Genomic DNA, 17,625 nt, shown 5'->3' with positions numbered 1-17,625 from the left:
CCATAGAGACTGCACTCACCCTCCAGCAGTCTCCCGGTTATGGGAAGCTGGTGCTTTGTGTGTGTGTTTTAATGCGTGTTTTCCCAAGACCAGTGAGCGCCTTTACTCGATCTCCCCCCCCCCAACCTCTTTGTTTGGTGTTTGTGTGTTGTAGATGGGCTTCTCTGCCTGCCTTGTGTCAAGGTGCGTGACTGACAACTTTGGGGTCCCCCCCTAAAAAAAGGTCAAGAACTCTGAACAACCCTTTCCTAAAATAAAGCATGAAATCTCCCACCCTCAAAAAAGTGTCCCCGGATTCCTTGAAAAAAATCTGGTAACCACAGTCTTGCTGCCTTGCGTCTTCCTCTGATGCCGGTGTTGGAGGCCTTCCTACTGATTCTCTCTGTGATCCATGGAAGGGAGGAGCCAAAGAGCAATTGACCCCTCCCAACCATGCCAATGAAGGCAGTCCTGCCGCTGCCTTTCGTCTCCCTCCAGTCATTCCCTCTGGGATTTCAACAAGGCTTCCATCGTGCATCTTCTTGCATGTTTCAATAGCCAAAAGCCTCCGCTTTGGTTTTCTGGCATCCATCTTCCTTGTGGGAAGATGTTCCATCAAGAGAAGGTCAGTATAGCACTTACCTGCGCATAACCTGACAACAATTGCATGGAATATCATATGACTTACTAGTTATAAAAATGGGGCCACTTTTCATCTGCTTCACAAGAGAGGGAATGGGTTGAGCACCACTCATCCAAGTAAATGAATCACCTACCAACAGTACAGCTGTCTTGTCTGGATTGAATCTCTATTAACCTCATCTAGTCCATTTTGTCTTACCTTTTGTCTCTCTGCATCAATTTTTGAACTGGAAACAATGCTCTCAGTTGCAGGGTTTCTAAAATTTCAATATTGTTGCTCTTTTGTATATTAAAGAAAACAAAAGAGAAAATGCTCAATAAAATAATCATTTAAAAAAAAAGAATTTTAAGGTTTTGCAGTGTTGTGGCTTTTCTTAAATGAAGCCATACAACACTTTTGCTTCTGAAAGACATCTTGGGGTAAATTGGCTGAATAGCAGTTTCAAAGCTTTTCTGGCTACAACTAAACTGCTGTTTTGGGGCTGGGATAAAATTTGCATCATAATGTCAGAGCGAAATTATGCAAAAATATGGCTGTGTGACTGCCAAAACCATAATAATATATTATTAAGTGGGATGGGAAATCTATAAAAGAGAGTTTCAAGTGAAAGATAGCTGACATGCAAAATTACATTCAGGGTAATTTAAAAGGCATCATGGTTGGTCTTGGAGTTCATATCAGAGATCTGTTATTAATTGAGAACCAAAAAGGCTAACAGCAAAATGTTTCAATAGACATTTCTGGTTCAAAAAGGCCTCATTCCTAGCATATCTATTCCCATGAGTTTTGCAGCAAGGGAGGCCATATCCTGTGAATAAATGCATGACATCATGATGTCTCCATGGTGACAAATCATTGGCATAAACATGAAGTTTTATGATTTCACAGTTGGATTAAAGGAGAAAAAAAGAAAATTAGTGTAGAGCACAAGGAAGGCTTTTACTTCAACACCACTTAAGGGAATACAGAACACAGCAAAGAGAGAAAATTGCTTTCCATTTAAATGTTCTTTTCTAGTTTGCCCTACAGTGAAAGACCCTTTTTAAGACATATAATTTGGGTAATGATGCCTATCCATTTTGAATATGCAGAATAATAATGATGAAGCTAATCTAGTGTTGGAGGAAAAATTACAGCACTAATACTAGATGCTTTCTAGCAAGACGTTGTTGGCATTTGTAAATACATTAACATTTCTGGTGTTCTAAATGTGTAAAATCCAGATTTTTTGGGGGGTGGGATGGATATTTGCTAGGTGTTCTTTGTTCTGGGTTTTGTTTGGGGTTTAATTTGTTTTCTTCATCCCTGTAAAAACTAAGAATGCACAGTTAAGCTGCACTCAGGACCTTCAGCTTTTGCATGAAACAAAATTCTCCATCATTTTAGAATACCATAGCATACACGCTGCAAACTATACACTAGAGGTCACTATTATGACAACATAAAATTCTAGATGTTAAAATAAGCTAGAAGCCATTCATCATCTCAAAACGGTAATAGAAAATGAAACACCTGAACAAAAGTTAATTACAAATAAAATTATTTTGATTCATCCACTCAATAAAATATAGCAGTGGCATACTGGGCTATTGCATCTATAATTTTAAATGCTTCTTTTTACTGTACAGAAAAAACACAGTCCAAGAAAATAGCCTTTCTTCTCTAGCATTTTCAAAAGGTTCTCTGGTTTAGCATGGATTAAGCCAACTTGGATTGCATTCTGGTATGCTAAACACTAGGGAACTGTTCAACAGTGGCCTACAGAAAATTGATTTAGTCATAGAAGTGCCAAGTGGCACAGAATTATTTGTGTATCAGCTGTATCATCTTATATGTGGCTTAACTGCATGTGTATAAAAGCACCTTGATAAACATGGAGAAGGACCTTAGCTCAGTGGCAGAACAAATGCTTTTCATGAAGAAGGTCCCACTTTTATTCCCTGGTATCTGAAGGTGGATGGGCTGGGAAAGCCTTCTGCAATCCTGGAGAGCCACTGCCTGTCAGTGTAGATTGCATTGAGCTAGCTAGACCAAAGATCTTATTTGGTACAAGGCAGGTTCCTATAATAATAATAATAATATAGTAATAATAAATTATTATTTATACTGCACTCTTCTGGCTGGGTTTCCCCAGCCATTCTGGGCAGCTCCCAACAGAATATCAAAAATCCAATAAAACATCAAACATTGAAAACTTCCCTAAACAGAGCTGCTTTCAGATGTCTTCTAAAAGTCAGGTAGTTGTTTATTTCCTTGACATCTGATAGGAGGGCGTTCCACAGGGTGGGCGCCACTAATGAGAAGGCCCTCTGCCTGGTTCTCTGCAACCTCACTTCTCGCAGTGAGGGAACCACCAGAAGGCCCTAGGAGCTGGACCTCAGTGTCCGGGCTGAACAATGGGGGTGGAGACGCTCCTTCAGGTATACTGGACTGAGGCTGTTTAGGGCTTTAAAGGTCAGCACCAACACTTTGAATTGTGCTCAGAAATGTACTGGGAGCCAGTGTAGGTCTTTCAGGACCGGTGTTATATGGTCTTGATGGCCACTCCCAGTCACCAGTCTAGCTGCCGCATTCTGGATTATTGTAGTTTCTGGGTCACCTTCAAAGGTAGCCCTATGTAGAGTGCATTGCAGTAGTACAAGCTGAAATTGTTTCCTTTAAATATATACTTCCATAACTCACAAAACGGAATTCCTGAACAAGAACTCCTCTGACAATTTTTTGAGGTTGTCTATGTAGGAGAACATAAGGAACTGGTGGCTTGCCCATTTTTAATTTATGTTAGTTCTGGGGGGGAGAGTGCCTCACACTGCCCAGGTATTTTTAAAAACCAAAAGACATTGTGATTTTTAAATGGATAGTACAATTTGTGAATTTGAACCTGTCACGCCAAAAATCAAGTGAAGTCAATCCAAAGTGACCTTTTGGCCCACCATCTTGATTCAAAATTGTGCCTGGCATCCAAACGTCAAGGAAGACTTTTGCTGCCACCTCGGGAACCCCTGTACCAAGTTTAGCAACAATATATTGAGAGACAGCTAAATCTATGCAAAAAAAAAAAAAAAAAAGGCAACATCATGCCAAGGTCATATTCTGGTCTGCCATCTTGATTCAAAATGGCTCCCGACATCCAAATGGTGACGAAGTCCACCACTCACCTCTCAGGAACTTTCATGCCAAGTTTGGTGACAATATACTGTATCAAGACACAACTGAACCTATGCAAAAAACCAGGTGAAGCCATGACAAAGTCATGTTTTGGTTTGATAACTGGATTCAAGGTGGCAGCTGGCATCCTAACGGTGACAAAGTCTGCCACCTACACCTCAGAAACCCTCTTTTCATGTTTGGTGAAAATATATTGGGAAGCAGCCGAAGCTATGCAAAAAGAACCCCAGTGTAATCATTCCAAAGTCACATTTCAGTCGGCCATTTTGATTAAAAATGGCAGCTGGCATCCAAAACAAAGAGCACCGCCCAACCTCAGAAACCCTTGTGCCAAGTTTGGTGACAATATCTTGAGAGGGGCCACATACCACTGGTAGGCAGAGCGGCAAATAGAGCTCTAACCTGTGTATGGCAAGCTAGTTCCTGCACACACTCCTCTCCCACTTCCACCCAAACAATAGGCATTTTCTAATTTCTAGCCAAGCAAAACCACTCAGGGAGGGTAGGAAGTAGGGCTGCTGAGGGGTGTGGCCTAAGGAGAGGGCTATGATTCAGAAGGATGTGTGACCTTGAGCCAGATAGTCCCAAGGGCCAGATAGAGTCCTAGAGCGCTGCATTTGGCCACTGGGCCTGAGGTTCCCCAGCCCTGCTGGATATGAGTCTTAAAAGGCAAGTGATTTCAAAGTGTAGCTCTGAGGCTGTGCATAGAAGGCTTTGATGTTCTTTGAGCCAAAGGCTCCCAGGCCCAGATTATTCCTCTTTGCAACAGAAAGAGCCATGGTATATTCACAGAGCGTATGAAAAGCCTTGTCTATGTCAGTTACACTCTGCTCCCACAGCCTTCCCTTCTCTCACTTATTTGGTGATGAAGCGTGGAAAGGCAAGAGTGTCAGCATGAATTTCCCATGGTCCATCTTTGGCAGGATTTTGTCACAATGATAATGTTCACATTTAACGTTCCACCCTGAACAGATCGCTCCTTTCTTTCCTGACTCAGCAGGGTAACCTGTCTAGGGCCTGCTCTCTGATTATTCGGGACATGCTTCCTGTTTTGTTTCCTCTAAAGCTCTGTGGTTCCTGATGTTTTTGCACATCTTCATGTGGCACATCCTGCTCAGGGATTTCTTATCAGCGGTGTTGACAATGTGTTTTGTCAGCTGCGCCTCCTTGCTCTATCTCCAGCTAAAGAGAACGGCTTCTTTGCATTATTGTTATGTGGCATCACTTGATTCTGCTCTGTGAAATAGACTTTGTCATTCAATTTGGTCTTCTGCCATGTTAAGTGACAGAGTGAAACTGCAGGTGGAAAGTGTGCTTCCCTACACAGCTAACACGGGGGTGGGGCTATCTCAGCTACAAGATGGCCACATGATTCCTCTGCTCTGCATTCCTCCATAGAACAATCACAGCTCTCTTACATTACCTTTCTTTCATGCTAAAGCTCACAGGGGATGTTACCTGACATCTTAAGAAACAAGGAAGGTCTTTTTACCAAATACTTTAAGCCTTTAGACACGGCCAGCCTAAGCCTTGCAAAATGACCCAACATCAGCAAAATGGTGCCCAGATTGCAGAAGATAGCTAACACAAGAGCATACATATTAGAAAGCTAGGTTGCTTTCTCAAGTGAACAAGTGTACACAATGATCATTCTCCCAAAGATCACTTACTCTATTGATCCTTCTGAGCATCCTAACAGCTAGGCCATAAATTAAACCGGGGGGTAGCTAATATGGTGTCCGTCAGAGGTTTTGGACAACCACTCCCATAATTCCTGGCTCTTGTCCATGTTGGCTGGGTCTGGTGGAGTTGCAGTCCAAAGCATCAGGGGAGCATCATGTTGGCTACATTGCACTCACCAGGCCTTTGTTGAGCATGACTCAAGTGTTCGGTCTTCATGACATAACATCTAACATAGGGGTAGGAAACCTGCAGGCCTCCAGATGTGGTTGGGCTACAGTTCCCATCATCCCTGACTGTTGGCCATGATGGAAGTTGGAATCCAGTAAGGCCCTGCCTTCCTAATCTAAGAGAACTAACCACAGAATGCCCCTCTCCCACTGTAGCAAATGGTATGGAGCCAGACTGGGGGAACTCCCAACATGACGAGTGCTCCAGGGTGATATGGCAGGAAAAAAAGGATTCAGAATGAGAGATAACAAAATATTATATATAGCTATATTCTTAATTGCCTGCATTAGCTTGGAAAGTTACGTAGAAAAGTTTTCAGAAGACATTTAAAGACTAAAAAAGAAATTTAAATGAGTGTTTCTTTCAGTCTTTAAAAATTGCATATTATAGCTTAGGGTTGCAGAAGCTTCGCTTTTTATTTTAAATCAGTTGTGACATATTGAATATTTAAAATGGAAAACATGAAAAACAGATTTTAATTTTTTTTTAATGACTAGCCACGGTGCAGAACAAATACACTGTTACTGCAGTTCCTGATGAACGCTGACAATAGCCTTGGGAGCCAGCAAGCTGCCCTATAATAGGCTACATTTTTTACATTGTTTACATTGTTTAAAAGCTGAAGCACAAAAGGAGAATCAATATGAGATGAATGCAAGTTCCTTCACCCACACGGCTAATTGAAATACAGTTTTATAAGAAATGATGAATACAGGACATTATAGTGTATTGTGGTAAAAAATAAAAATACTGTCTTCACACAGTCTTAAATATGCATGCAGATGAAATATTTCCATAATTCTGTTATATATAGTGATGCAGCTTAGTATTTTTAGCCACTAGGGCTTAAATCTTGTGTAAAGGCTGCTTTACACTCCGATTAATTTCATCCTAACTGGGCAAGATTGCTGCTTTATTTCTTATTGCCAGAAGTTAAGGATTACCCTATGTCTGACATTGCCTAGAATCAGTCATGACTAATGTAGGTCTTTCTAAACATTATTTAATAAACATTCCAATTTATTTTGTGGAATTTATTCATGCCATTTGGCAGTCCTTTTCATGGCAATACTAATGCATACCCTTCAAAATTAAAATAGGGATATTTCTATATATTTGCAACCTCTTTGGCCTTACCTCAAAGAACAAGGTATTTTTGCAGGGCTACAGAAATATTTAAAAATAAGATGTGCACACCATGCCAAAGCAGGTAAAAGTTCCATCTAATCCATTATACTATTTCTAAGCACTTAGGCAGATGCTTCCAGAAAGTTTACTAGCAGGGCATGGGAGCAATCATCCCCTCATTTAGTTTACCCCTCAGCAATTGGTATTCAGAGGTGCAGTGCTTCTGAACATGAATATACCTCATAGCCGATTACAGTGGTACCTCGCAAGACGAATGCCTTGCAAGACGAAAAGCGCGCAAGACGAAAGAGTTTTCCGTTTTTTGAGTCGTTCCGCAAGACGAATTTCCCTATGGGCTTGCTTCGCAAGACGAAACGTCTTGCGAGTTCTTGCGAGTTTGTTTCCTTTTTCTTAAAGCCGCTAAGCCGTTAATAGCCGCTAAGCCGCTAATAGCCGCTAAGCCGCTAATAGCCGTGCTTCGCAAGACGAAAAAACCGCAAGACGAAGAGACTCCTGGAACGGATTAATTTCGTCTTGCGAGGCACCACTGCAGATTCATAGAACAGCAGAGTTGGAAGGGACCCTGAGGAATCCTGCCCACAACTGTCCCTGGGTGGGCTCAAAACAACAACTTTATGGTTAACAGCCATACATACACATTGACCTATTGCACCACTGGGGGACAATGACTTCTGATAGTGTGTGAAGCCATTGTTGACAGGACTGCAGCAGGCGAGAAACAGGCTGAAATTCATGCTCTTCTTCACATGCCATGAAAATTAAAGAGAGAGAGAGAGAGAGAGAGAGAGAGAGAGAGAGAGAGAGAGAAACAGTAAGTAAGTTGGGCCTGGGTAATTGTTCAACACCTTCTGCAGTGAAGGAGGTAGAATTCTAGGCATAGAATTCTGTTAGCTTGTTTGTCATTTCAGTCCGTGATTCATGGGAACCATTTCTCTTCTTTGTCCTGTAACACAGGGGTGGGGAATCTTTCTCAGTCTGAGAGCAACAGCCACATTGCCTTGTGGGCAACCTTTTGAGGATCACATGCCACTAGTGGGTGGGGCAAGAGCGAAATATTTTCAGTAATAGGCTCATCAGATTATTATTTTCTTGCTTGCCTTATTGCCAGCTTACTTTTGCTCCTTGCCTCCTCATAATTTGAACAAGACCAACACTTTCTAAAGGAAGTCCTCTTGTTCATTATGACTTCCTTGCCTCTCTTCATTAATCATGTAGGCATCCTCTTAAAATAGTTTGTGATTCTCTCTGAGCTTATAGTATCATGGTTTTAAATAATTCCCAAGCGCTGGTTTGATTTTCCTAATTCTTCTGGTTTCAATTTCCCATCATTTTTTCAAAGAAATTTAATCTTCTTTAAAACATAACCACTTTTGTCAGGATGCTGTCAGCAGCTCCCAGCTGGTTGCCCAGGAAAGTGTAAAGATAAGGAAAAGTTTATTATAATCCTTTCTTATTTCAAACTTTACCGAGAGAGGCTATAAAGAGAGCCTCTTGGATAACGGCATTGTCCCGAGTGAATCTCCACCCCCCCCATCTCTCCCACTTCCTCATTTGTCATCACCATCACCTCCTCTACGGGTGCTGCTAAGTGCCCTCTGTCTTCAAACTCTTTGCTCTCCTACTTTTAAGGCTTGCCAGGTTCTAGGAGATGGTGGGTCTGGAATGCTTTCTAATGGCAACGTGTCAGACAGCTGCTGCTCCAGCTCTGCCTGCTTCTCCTCTCCCATGATTTCCCAACTTTCCTGCTCATCTGCCTCTGAGCTATGACCTCCCGCACACCACTGTTGTAAATCTATACTGTCTTCCTCTTCCTCCTCCCTGGAAGGATCAGGATGGGGAGGTGGTCTCCACCATTCGTCCTCCTCTGCCTAGTGCCTAACATCTTTAGACTTTCAGGGCAATCTAAAAAATACAGTATGTCGGATTTGATGACACTGTGATGCGATCTAACAACACATTCCCAAGTGGTTCAACGACACATACCTCATTCTAGATTCTGAGTCCCAGATCATGGGATACTTTCATTTGATTTGAATATCTAATGAGGATCTGTGGTCTTCTAGATGTACATGGATTCCAACATCCATCAGTCCCAGCCAGTCTGTCCAATAGTCAGGGATGATCAGAGTTGGAGTGCAACCATTCCAACTGAAGGACCACAGGTTCCCCATCCCTTATCTAAGTCCCGGTTATGTGGCAGCTGCACAGCTCTAATCATTCTGTTGCATCAAGCCATCCAAATTCTAAAGGCATCTACTGCCACCTGTGAATATGTACGGCCTTTCTTCTGGAATTAGGCTTAAAGCATGTGAGAACTGCTGAGACACAAATTCACAAAGACACCACCCTTCCTAAGCAACATCTGTCTTCTCCAAGTAGGTCAGTGTGACAGGTTGTTGCATAAATATATATTGCAGACATGTGATGCTGAATAGGGCATTGGAAGTGCAAGTGCAGACAGTTGCAAGTCCCACTCTGCCTCCTCAGCTGTCAAGTTCACCTCTTCCATATTCTCCTGATTCCCTCAAACATTGGGCTACACAATTTAGAAAATCCGACTTAAGCAAATAAAACCAAACAGATTTTTATTCATGAAATAAAGGCAAAGGAAAATATTATGTTTTTCTTATCAAACCTGTTTTCTAAGATCATAGCCACTTAATTCATTTTTGTATTTGTTTATAGATAGATACAGAATAGGATGAAAGCCAATTTAACCACATCTTTAAGTTTTAATTTTTAAAATGTAAGTTTCTGGAAGCTTGTGTTTCTCATCATCCAGATCAACTGTAAGGTATAGAAAGAGGGTCCCCACAACTAGTTATGAGGAATAATGTTCCGATAATGTAAAGACTGTCATTGACCAATCATGTATTAATTTGTGGTTGCAATGAGGAAACTTGTTATTGCTCCTTTTTATAATCACATCTTCCTAAAAATCCTGTTGAAAACATTATTTATAAAACATCCTCATATTATATATTAAAAACATCCTCATATATGCAGCTATATTTTAAAGAGGGATTTTGTGTTAACCGAGAACACATTGCCAAGCAATTAACAAATTACAAATGCTTTTGAGTGCAAACACCCAGCTGGTTTTAAAATGTACCTGGATAGCATTTAAATTTTCATTGTTTTGCAGATTTTCAGTATAGAATCTGTCTTGGGCTAGCTCTAGGTATGTAATTGATGTATTATTATACCACTTTTCCTCCCAAGAGGCAATACACAATGCAACAAAAATATGACCATATATACTGTGCACTAGTGTTTCTAGAATTAGCAGAACAAGAATTCTTGCTTTTGCCTGCAGTGCTGTTATAGTTTAGTATATTAAACAATGCCTCCTATCACATAGACCAATGCTGCAGAGAAAATCTTGGATACAGTGGTACCTCGGGTTAAGTACTTAATTCGTTGTGGAGGTACGTTCTTAACCTGAAATGGTTCTTAACCTGAAGCAGCACTTTAGCTAATGGGGCCTCCTGCTGCCGCTGCACTGCCGGAGCCCAATTTCTGTTCTTATCCTGAAGCAAAGTTCTTAACCTGAAGCACTATTTCTGGGTTAGCGGAGTCTGTAACCTGAAGTGTATGTAACCTGAAGCGTATGTAACCCGAGGTACCACTGTACATTAATTAGTTAAGTTTATTAAATTTATATATTGCATCATACACTCAAAGGGAGTCCTGAAGCAGTTTACAAAACAATAAAACTCAAAGCTATCATATACAATACAGTATAAAGTTAATTAAAACAGCACATATGTAGAAATACTAAGTGTTCAAAGAAATCATCCTACAACATAAATTACCCACCCACATCCAACAGACCAAAACACCAAACAAAACCCCAACCATTAGTGTTGTCCAAATGCCTAGGAGAATAAAAAGATTTCCACTGAGCACGGAGAAGACAAAGTCAACGTCAGGCAAACATCCTTGCAAAGTGGATTCTTTAATAGGCTGCTGCCACAGAGAAAGCCAGTTCTCTCATTGTCACTCTCCAAACATCTCTCAGAGGGGGCAGAAAGAAAATGGTCTTGAGAGATCGACCTCAGGGTCCAGGAAGGTTCGTATGGGGAAAGGCAGTCCTGGATGAAGGTCCTGAGCCATGTAAGGTTTTATAGCTCAAAACAACACTTTGAACTTGGCTCAGTAACAAATTAGCAGCCCATGTAGGTGTACCAGAAATGGACTTACATCTTCAGCAGTTTTTACAATGTAGTATGAGGAAAAAAGAGCCAGTCACTTGAAGTAAAATATTTGTATTTTAGTATATAGGTGGACCAGAAGTGGACTTACAGCCTCAGCATACTACAATACATACTACAATGTAGTATGAGAAAAAAGAGCCAGTCACTCACTGAAAGTCACATATTTTAGCATGTATTAAGCTGAGCTGCAAACTGTTTGCTCTGTCTCTGCTATGGAAAGTTATATTTGCTATTTTTTATTGCGTTTTGCTGCTTTAATTATTGTATTTTAAAATACTGTATTATGTTTGCTTTTGTTTTGTGAACCGCCTAGAGAGTTTCATTGATGGGTGGTAATATAAGTTGAACAAACAAATAAAACAGTAAAATATGTATGTTGGCGCTTTAATTTTACCTGCAGCTTTCATGCACCTGTCATCCTTGGTCAAATTATTTTCCACATCATGATAGCATCCCATCAGGGCAGAGCATATCTAAAGGAGAAGCAACAGAATGCTGCTTTTCACATTGCAAGCTTTGTTCAAGGGAGCAGGACTGCAAAACATTTCCATTGCCAAAAAACGAAAAACAAAACACCACACAAAAAACACATCACTTAAATGTGGGAAGGATTTACAGTGGTACCTCGGGTTACATACGCTTCAGGTTACATACGCTTCAGGTTACAGACTCTGCTAACCCAGAAATAATACCTCGGGTTAAGAACTTTGCTTCAGGATGAGAATAGAAACAGCAGCAGCAGGAGGCCCCATTAGCTAAAGTGGTGCTTCAGGTTAAGAACAGTTTCAGGTTAAGAACAGACCTCCGGAACGAATTAAGTACTTTACCCGAGGTACCACTGTATATTTTTTTTACCTTAGAATCCTGGTGAGTTCCCCAGCATACTTGTTCCTGACTTAAAATTGGAGATGGGTTTTCCATTATGTTTCCACGTTATGTTTTCCATCAAGGATATAGTTCTACAATCACTGTGAGATGCATCATGGATGGCACTGGTTCAAGCCAGTGTTTACCAGCCTAGAGGGATCGTGATGGGGAGTTACCAGACTTTCCTCCTTGGTCACCCACAGTTTCATGCTCCTGTCTTAACTGGGTACATTATAAAGTTGTTTTGCTTGCTCTTCTTCCCCACCCACTCATCTCCTTTGCTCCACAAGCTTTCCCTCTCTAAAGTCTTGCCAAAAGTGAGGCGGAGCAGCTTGAGGGGAATCTGACCTTTTAATATGACAGGCTTTAGCAAGGATTTGTTTTATGTAATCTGATGTGGCACTTCACTTGTAAAAATTATCATAGTAATCATTTGGGTTTTTATTTTCACAGACAATAGAAGATTGGACAGCAAAGCTTAGAGGTTGTACTAGATTTGCATAGTTGGCTGTGAATTTTTATCTCCTTTCAAAATATTTATAATATTTTCAAAGTGAAGGCAGACCTATGAAACCTAATCAAATACATGTTTATTCAGAAGGAAGCCCTGCTGAGTTCACTGAGATTTTAGCTTCCCACAATCTTAAGTCCCGTACTTCACATTTTTACATTAATTTACTCTCTCTCTCTCTCTGTATATGTGTGTGTGTGTGTGTGTGTGTGTGTGTGTGTGTTCATATATTCATGAAAAAGTCATTAGCCTTTTAGCATGAATTTCCCCTAATTTTGATATCAAGGCTAGAGCCGTGTAGGTGCAGCAACATGGCCAATCCATCACTCCAGTTGGTGCAGTTGCTTAGCCACAACCTCACCATCACTCTGCCCCACACAGGTAAGCAGAAACAATGGAAGTAGCACCACTCTCAGGAGGACAGGGGCATGACACTCCCTCATTGTACCAGCCACTCCTGGAGGTATCGCCAGGCTGGGGAAAATCCTGAGGTTTCCAGAAGTACATTTCTTTTAAAAGGAATCAGTGGCGTAGCGTGGGTTGTCAGCACCCGGGGCAAGGCAAGTAGTTTGCGCCCCCTAACCCGTGGATTTGCGCCCCCTAACCCTAACCCCCAGATGTTGCGCCCGGTGCGGCCGGCACCCCCTGCACCCCCCATGCCATGCCACTGAAAGGAATAATCCCTGAGGTGGGTGGAATTCCAAATAGCACAATGAGAACTGATCGTGCTTAATGAGTGTAGAATTTGGAGTGCATGTTAGCAGTGGGAGGTATTGGGCATGGGGAAATAGAGGAAGGCATGGCTGGCTGGAAAGGTGAACAAAAGCACATTACAGTGCAACATTTTGCTACAGATCGCATGTGTGAAACCCTGTTTGTTCTCTCCATCTCAATACCTGCTGTCTTCAGGTTGCTCTTATGAAAGTCAAAGGATCTTTGATACGTGGTTCTGAAGGCTCACAGAAACTGTCAAAATACCACATTTGGAATGATGTGTGATCAAAGGGTAAAGATACGTTGCTCAGAAGTTAGAAGGAGCTAGGAATGTGCAAAAAACCTTGGATGTTTTAATTAATTCTGAGATAAAAGGAAAACAGCTATATGAAATTAACAGCCCAGTCATATCCTATGCACAGAAACCTACTTGGGCTGGAGTAAGTCCCACTGACTTCTGTGTAGATTACTTCTGAGTAAGGATTTATTCAGTTGCACTGGCTGGCTGCTCACATCATTTAAAAAGGAAAACATTGATAGAGAAGGGAATTATTGAAATGTTTCTACACTTAGGCTGCTTCTAGATGGGAAGTGGTATCCTATCATTGTTCTTCTGTTGTAAGCTACAAGGAGGATGACAATAGACTTTTTCTTTGTGTGTATCTTGCTATTTCTCTCATCAGTACTTCGATAACTTGTTTCAGCATTTTATTGATTTGTATTATAATTTTATAGTAAAAATTGACTTCTTATTGGTATTATTATTTATTTTTACATTTATGCCTCACCATTTGCCCAAGGAGTTAGTTAAGTCCATTGGTTAAGACTAACCAATTTGTAGGGTTCAATACATGCTTACCACTAGGTCAGCATGTAAACCCCATGGAATTCAGTGGGGCTTACTTCTGAGTGAATGTAGGCAGAGTGTATGTACAGTTACTGTAGCATAAACCCACTTCTGACCATAGAATATTATGTCACAATAAACATGTTTGTTGGTTGTTGCAGTTAGTTGACTGTTGCAGGTAGTGTATCCTTAATGAGCAATAGCACAGTCCCTGAAATGCTGAAATATATTATGGAGGAGCACAGGCCTATACATGCCCTCTCAAAATTAAGTCTCATTGAGTTAAACAGGTAAGTGTATAAGATTGCAGATCTACCTCTGACCGCAATGCAGTGTCGGGCATAGAATTTAAGAGGCACATAATTTTCTGCACATGTTGAAACAATGAGGGGGTGAGGGAATTAGGTGTTAATCTAATCTGATAGTCTTTAAGGTTCCACAAGTGACTTTTATTCTACACATAGAAATGAGACTATGTTTCTAATTGCATGAGAAGAGGTAAAATTTAATTTGGTGGTTTACTTTTGATATGTTCGTTTTCTGTTTACCTCCAATGTATAGATATCTCACTGCAATCCTACAAACACATCTACTAAGAAGCGAGCCTTAATGAGTTCAATGGGATAATTGTGTATAGGATAGCAGATTACATTACCTTTAAATTATACTTTGAAGACAAGTGCAAATGCCTTGCTGTCACTGCTTTGGGGACCACTGTGTGGGACCAAAAAGCGGCCTAGATATGCTATTCTACATAATCATACTAAAAAAAAAAACCTAAAAAGATGGAGTGTGTCTGTGTATTCCACCTAACACACACACTCATGGACTGCAGTCAGATTGGGAAGCAATTTATTTTTTTCTTTGTCATATGAATGAAGACCAACAAAGTCATGTTATCTGAACCCACCCACATATTATTGCCAAACATTTGGCAGGCTGAACTGAGGATTTCATAATTCTGTGGGCATTACAAAGTGCAACATTTCAGTGAATTCTGTTTTACTGAAGAATAGGAAACAGATGTTTTATGGTGGAAAGAGGTGAGGTGCTAAACGCCAGTGTTCCTCCCTCCCTAATCGGTGGGAAGGTCAAGAAAACTTTGGCATGGTCAAGCTCCCTTTTGGAGTCAAGAGCACCAGAGATCTACAGTGTAAATTTATGCATTCATTCAGTGGCTGAAAAGGAACCAACAGGGGTGTACCACAGGCAGCACCAGAATTTGGTGGCCCCAAATGGAAACTTTGAGCCTCTTTCTAGCATTTGGCCCAGCCCAAACTTAAGTACCAAACCTGCCCACTAGGTCAGTAGAAAACACCTACATTTCTATGGCTTGACAAACTGTGAAAAGCATCAAGTCATTCTGATCAAACTAGCACCACCAGATCCCTATTCACGTTTCCTTGGATTGATTCATACAGGGATGCTGGCGCGGATGGTCACTGCGGGCGGATGAGATGACACGCTGGTTTTTCCAACTCTCTGACTCACTCAGTTCTTGCAATGCAAAGCCCAGGCATTTAAAAAAAAAGAAGAATCTCTCCCTCTGTTCCAGTTTCCTTTCCGTTTCATTGGGCGGCTGGAAGAACCCTTCCCCAACAAAGCGCTCTGTCAGCTGGGCGCACCCACCCCATCCATCCCACAGAGCAACCCGAGATGGGATGTGCAGAAGCGAATCCCACTGCGCCCGCCTTCCCGAGTGGCGCGCGTGCCAATAAGAACTGGAGTCCCCTCTCCCCGCCTAACCCACCCCAAAAGCGCTTCGCCATAGGCCGGCTAGGGATGTCAGTCTTCCCTCCTCCTCCGCGCGTGCGTGCGCCCCCCCCCATCCTCTCCCCGCTTAGTGAACTGACGCAGGGGTGAGGAGGCGAGGGACGGCGAGGCAAGGCAGTGGAGGAGTCCAGGCTCCATCCGCGCGAGCTGGCCAGGAGGAGCGCCAAAGCAGCGATGCTGCGGTTGCGCCATCTGTCAGGAGCCTGGGTGGCGGTGGTGGGAGGAGGAGGAGGGGAGGAGACAGACTGAAGCGGCTTTGGCTTGAGTCTTGGGCACAAAAAGAGAGAGAGAGAGAGAGAGAGGCAACGGAGCCGCGCAGCGCGAGCCCATCTTCCTCAGGACAAGCAGCCCGCGCGCCAGACAAAGCTGCCGCCCCCTCCTCGGCCATTTGGCGCCCCCCGGCAGCTGAGGCAGGGACGTCCACCCCACCCCACACCCTCCTCCCGTCGGTCCTCACGTTAAGAATAGCAAGGGGGAGCGAGCGACAGATATCGCCCGGAGCTTTTTTTTCTCTGGAAAGGGGACGCCTCCCGCCGCCGCCGCCGCCCTCCGGACCCTGCAGAGAGCGCGAGGGGGAGGGGGCGTTGGGGTGAAGGCGGCGCTGCAGACCCAAGTCCGGCTGCGCTTCAGGTAAGCACGAGAACGCGCCGCCCGGACTTCCCGCAGCCCCTGCCTTATAGAAGGGAGGGAGGGAGGGCAGCGAGGCATGCGCCGGCTTTTGTACCACCGGGCTGGGTTCCCCGCTTTGTGCTGGCGTGTGTGTGTGTGTGTATGTGCGTGCGTGCGCGCGCGCTCTTCTCCTGAAGTGGCTCTGGGAGCAATTGTCTTGCTGCATGTCGTTTCTCGCGCGGAGCTCCCACCTCTAGAGCCGTGTGTGTGAACGCCAGATCAAAGGGGATGGGACCTAGAAAGGGAGTGATGATGGGACCAGAGGCGTGGGTCCGTTTATAATTCGAGAGGCGTGGGGGTGGCTGGGCCTAAAGAAGATTTGGAAACCAGAACAGAACGCTTTCATTCCCCATGCAATAACGGCATCGTAGAACATGGCAGAGAGGTGTGGATGGGGAGCCAGAATACTGTAATGTCATTTCTAAAGCATGGCATTCAACGTATTTACTAGCTCTCTAAAGCCCTGCTATTTCGATATGCCATTTGTGTCCAGCTCTTGTTGGATAAGGGTGCCCTGTGCTGGCCTCTGGGAGGAACAGTCTGCAGTTAAGAAGTTTTTCATTTGAGATTTATAGGATGTTGTGTGTGCGTGTGTGGCTGCCTGTCCCACGCCTTTGCAGAAATGCTTCATAGCTATCAAAAGCAGAGATTTATGTGAGCTGCTGTCTGCTCTGTAGGATTGGCCCTTCTTGTGACCCTGCTGCTGACGGGGTTGGTGACTGGCGTGGCCATATGACAGGATTTTCAAAACAGGGGCACTTTGGAGATGATGCCTCTGATCTACAGAGTAGAGCTTGGGCTTTCTCAAATGAGGACTGCTGCCTGCTAGGTTCTACGTGCTGAGATGTTGTGGAATACAAAAACCTTCTTTTTAAAAAGAAGGGGATTCTGCTTCTGTATAAGGGACATTTGTCAACCCCTCATGGGGATGCACTGTGATTGCAAGAGGATCAATTAGATAATGTTTTGTGGCACGTTGAATGAGGGAGAGGGTGAGAATAACTACAATGATGTAATCCTTTAATAATTGATAGTTGTCCTATACAGTAGAGTAGAGTTTTCCACATGCACAAGCTGCTTCCCCCTTCCTTCTTGGCAAAAATGCTGAAATTTGTCCAGATCCCCACCTTCTTAACTCACACAGACTGATGATTTTACTAGAGAGGGGAGGGGAGGA

General features: G+C 42.9%; 1 protein-coding gene across 8 annotated transcripts in view; it reads left to right on the top strand.

The window, feature by feature from the left end:
* Nucleotides 1-15,849: 15,849 nt before the first annotated feature.
* Nucleotides 15,850-17,625, top strand: part of FYN (FYN proto-oncogene, Src family tyrosine kinase) — a 109,945-nt gene continuing 108,169 nt past the window's right edge. For 7 of the 8 annotated variants that reach the window (XM_081186711.1, XM_081186714.1, XM_081186713.1 and 4 more), the window contains exon 1: nt 15,851-16,409. The gene's annotated coding sequence lies outside the window, so the exon portion shown is untranslated. Of the gene's footprint in view, nt 16,410-17,625 lie in introns of all 8 variants that reach the window. The other variant, XM_081186712.1, reaches the window with a different exon arrangement.

This window comes from Podarcis bocagei (assembly GCF_964188305.1).
Source record: "Podarcis bocagei genome assembly, chromosome: 3".
Lineage (NCBI taxonomy): Eukaryota > Metazoa > Chordata > Lepidosauria > Squamata > Lacertidae > Podarcis > Podarcis bocagei.
The sequence above is the reverse complement of the archived record's forward strand: the minus strand, read 5'-3'. Positions and strand labels throughout refer to the sequence as shown.